We start from the raw sequence: 5092 nt of genomic DNA on the forward strand, positions 1-5092 counted from the left end.
TCCGAATTTCAAAATGTTGAAGAATCTTTTGAGTTCAGCTGGGTGTTCTTTGGGCCCCATCGTCACGTGAACGTTTTTCAAAAGAAAACTTTATTTACTTGTCTTTTAGCTGATCTATCCATTTACTGTGGCTGCTTTATTAAAGCTACTTTTAATAAAGTTCCCTTTTACGCAAATGTCTTCTAGCCGTTGCTTTTATTCAACGAATTTTCGTCTTTTGTCTTATCATACTATTTCCTCCACTACTTTTGCTCGATTATTTTCCGTTACACATATACATATACATATACATATACATATATATATACATATACATATATATATACTATACATATACATATATATATATATATATATATATATATATATATATATATATATATATATATATATATATATATATATATATATATATATATATATATATATATATATGTGTCTAAATTATGTAGTGCAATAGAATTAAAACTCATTCCCGAATCGCCGTCGTTTGGGTCTTGTGAATCTTGAAATGCACTATTCTAGAAATTTACCATATCTCCTTCTTCTGAACTATGGACTGGTGACATTCTTGGACTTGGCGATAATTCTGGAATAGGGTTCTTGATTATATGCTTGTCTTGTTCTGCTTTTGCTTGGAAAAATCTTTCCAACGTCTCTTTAACTTTACTTTCTATGTTGTCATTTTTTTCTTTTTTGCAAGTATGCTTTTCTTGGTAGAAGTAGCTCCTTGCGTCAGTGTCTTTGGTAGTCTTCGTCTTGTCTGGAGAGGAACATCCCTCATCTTCACTTTTTGGCAAAGTGACGACCATCAACGGATTTGATGAGTCTTTACCGACCGTTTGAACCAACTATTTGTATCTTTATCCGATACGGGGGATCTATTTGCATTCATTGGGGAATGCACACCCATCTCATCCATTTTTGTCTGAGATGGAGAATTCTGGGATTGTACTAATTCGAACTTAACTGCTTGTAGTCTTTGTTCTAACAGTCTTGCTTGTTCCAAGAGTTTCATTTTTTCTTGGATGAGTGTCTCTTTCTGCTGGTTAAGTCTTCTGACGGTCTCAGTCATAGTAGAGCAGTGATCGCAAAAAATCACCTTGTCTATGTCTTTTTGTATATTGTACTGAGGGGCTCTATCTGGATTTTGTTTGAGAGCTGGAGAAATATAGTAGTTTGGACCCAACACTCCTCTAGCATAGTCTAATGCCTCAGTGAAATCATTAAAGCCTTTAAAAAAAGGTTTTCTTATACCTTTAATAGAATCTAAAACTTCTATCCGTGCTGGAAAATACCATTAGTTCTACCATGGATTACAACATAAAATTTAAATTTCTTATCTAGATTTTTGTACGTAAAAATGCGACAAAGTGCATTTAGAGTGGCTACAAAATGACAAGAGTCTTTTTTGTTATGTGATATCCATAAATTGTCTACTAAACATGTCTGTTGTTTGTCTATTACATATTCTGGTAATACCTTAAAAGTTAAATTAGATGGCGGGAAAAATACTAAATTATTGGTTCCAAAATGTATTCTTTCTAAGGCGTTTTTGTCTAATGAACATGTAGGTCTAAAATGAAGATTACCTAGTACCTTTTGTCTGTAAGGGTCTTGGGTTGAGGCTATGCCTTTTCCCTTGTCTGTGTCCGAGAACTTGATGGTCTCATCTTTGTTCAAATAGAAAATCAATTAGATGTGATTTTTAATCTACTTAATTGGTCCGCTAGGTTATTATCTTTTCCTTTTATATATTCGAATGTTAAATTATAAATTGAAATAGTATCCATAAAGTTTAACCATCTTCGTCTACTGCTACTTTTATCATTAATTTTTTGATAGAATTTGACTATAGCTTACCAATATTTCTCGGTTTATTTTATATATAATCTAAAACTATTTAGGCCATATATTACAGCTAAAATTTTGGCGTCTATACTACTCATATTTCCTTTTTCTCGGTACTTACCACTTTGATAAGCACATATCTTCTCTTTACTTTTATTACTATATTTATTTGGTTTTGCCTTTAATACTGCTCCCCATCCTTCGAAGCTTCCATCTTTTTCTATAATTAAATAGTTTGTTTCTAGGGGCATATTTAAGTCTGGAATATTTTTTATTTTTTCTTTAATTTTCTGTACTAATCTAATATCTTCTGTATTAAAGTGTTTTTGACCATTTGATCCCGTTTTTGAATACAATGGCACTTTATTTTTCCTAAGTCTTTTATAAAACTTCTAGCATAATTTACTATTCCTAAGAATTTTTATAATTCTTTAACATTATCTAGTTTATCTGGCATTTCTAAGGCCTTTTTAGCTATATGAGGTTGCAATTTTATTTTGCCATCTCCTAGCACTACTCCTAAAAAGTTTATATGGTTTTTACATAGTTCTATCTTTTTCTTGCTAATTATTATTCCATTTTCTACGAAAAATCTAAATACGTACTTCTGTAGGTGTCCTAAATGTTCTTTCATATCTTTACTAAATACTAATATATCATTTACATATACTAGGACAAATCTTTTATAGTCTCTAAATATACTATCCATTTTTCTTTGAAAGATTGGTGGAGTTGTCTTTAATCCAAATGACATTACTAACCATTTGAAATGTCCTTTAGGACAGGTAAATGCAGTCCATTCTATACTTTCTTCGTGCATTCGTACCTGCCAATATCCTGATTTACAATCAAATTTACTAAAGATCTTTTTACTTTGTATTCTATTTATTAGTTATGTTTTGTCTGGTAACTTATATCCATCTGTTTTGGTGTTATTATTAAGTGTTTTGTAATTTATTACCATTCTAGTTTTTCCTCTTACTATCTCACTATGATTTCTTACCATAAATGCGGCAGATCTATGTTTAGAAGTAGATCTTCTTATTACTCCTTGACCAAGAACTAGGAAAGAAATTATTTAATAAACTACCAGGAGCTCTAGGAAGAGAAATAGAAGACAGATGGAATAAAACAGACGGAGTAGTACAAAATCCTAATTTAAAATGGTCAATAGGACATAGAATACAACATATAATGGATATACTACAAGAAAAATGCACGCATATACAAATACAAAAACAATTAAAACAAAATGAGATGAATTTTTGTAAAAACGTGGTATACACTACTCAGAGTTACGATAAAGACAATTATAAAAAGAAAAAGTATAAGAAATACAAAAACCAATATAATAGAAACTACCTCAATACAATAGAAAGAAATACTATCTTAGAAAATCATCGACCGTAAAACCCTATTTAGACAGAAATAGACATATAAGAAAATACGAACGAGATAGAAATTATAAAAATAAAACTGGAATGTTTTACTTGTGGAAGTGTAACACATAAGCAAATACATGTCCAAAAAGAATAAATAATAAGACACGAAATTCACAGCTAATTGAAGACTTTCAAGAAACCTTAATAAATGTAGATGAATATATATGTTAGACACAGAAAGTATATACTCCATAGTAAGTGTAGCTACTGAAGAAAAAATTAAAACAGACTCATCAGACTCAGAAGCAGAAGAATTAATTAATGAGATAGGATTAGAAAAACTAGACCTAGAACCAATTCAAATGGATAATTTAGCAAATATATCAGAAGATTGTAGTCACGACTTCGAAAGAAGTAAAGGTTTAGATAGTAATGCGTGTTTCTCTTGTAAATGATTTCCTAGTAGAGATAAAAGAGCAAAATGTAAAAATTGTTTTATAGAAGGATGTATCATGTGTATAGAAAAAGAATTTAAGACAAATATACACAAAGGAGAAAGACATAAAAAATTAGAAGACCTAGCATATATATATATATATATATATGTGCACCACTGATCAGCGTTTAGGATGATGATGCCAAAAGAGGCTTGACAGGCATTATATACGTATATATATGTATGAGTAGCGTTATATACGCATATATAGAGTACTTATGCATATCATAGCCCTCAAAGGCAATTCAGATATACGGGTTGTACCCTTACCTTATGTTGCTGTCATGTCTTCTTTATGTTACTTTTATGCCTTACATACTCAGTACTTTGTTCATATAACGCCCCTCTTTCCTAGGGAACGCTGCGTTTCATGCCCGCAGGTTCAGGTAGGCATGGTGACGGTCCGCATCAGTAGGTTGTTGTTCAGCTAATATTAGGCACTCTGCTTGTCTCGTAGTTCTTTGTCGTGTCTTGGTATGGTATTTTTGGTTGTACATATGAGTATGGCGGGGCCCTGTCCTAACCTTAGTACATCATGTACTCTAGTAGAGGCTTGTAGATAGTTATGGTATAATTGGATGTTGTAAGGCCCTCTCGGCCTATATTTGTTGTATGGATGTCTATGACAGCCTTTTTGGCTCATACAGTTATGTCCAACATGGTTATATATGTTTGTCCTTTCGGGCTTATCCCTTTTCAGTATATTTCTCTCATGAATTAGCAGGTTGTCATCTGATGACCCTCATGGTCCCACCTGGTTTACGGTAATATTATGAAAGGATGTCTAGCGGTGCTTGGCACGTAAGGTCTGGGTGCCCATCATGGTCTCCAGTTTGGGTCATGACAAAAAGGTCTAGTAAGTCTCAATTTGCCTTAGATTTGAAGTCCCATAGCTCATGAATGGATTGCCCTTCATTAATGCCTCCAAATGATCCTAGTCCTATCTGAACGAAGAATAAGCCTTCTCGAAGCTCTACCGCATCTAAATTCGGCAAATGAGTTCAATCTAGTCAAACTAGTATTCTACGAGGTTAACAAGTCCAACAATACCCATATTGTTATATTTTATTTCGGAACCTAAAAAAGAACCAAAAGAGGTAACCCCGAGACCACAAGGGCAAAATAGAAATTTTATTGTAAAATCTATTTACCCATAGTCCATAGCTTCTAGATCCATCAAATCAACCAATTTCATCCATGAATTGACCCTCAAATCAATGATTTAACATTTTAACTTAAGGGCTCAAAAACCCCAATTTCTACAACCCAAACACAGATAAAAATGATAACCAATAGAAATAATTGTGAAAAAACACCAAAATAAAGGTTAGATACTTTGCCCCTTTTGAAGACAAGAATTAAG

Source organism: Lycium ferocissimum, chromosome 8 (genome assembly GCF_029784015.1).
Source record: "Lycium ferocissimum isolate CSIRO_LF1 chromosome 8, AGI_CSIRO_Lferr_CH_V1, whole genome shotgun sequence".
In the NCBI taxonomy this organism is placed as follows: Eukaryota; Viridiplantae; Streptophyta; class Magnoliopsida; order Solanales; family Solanaceae; genus Lycium; species Lycium ferocissimum.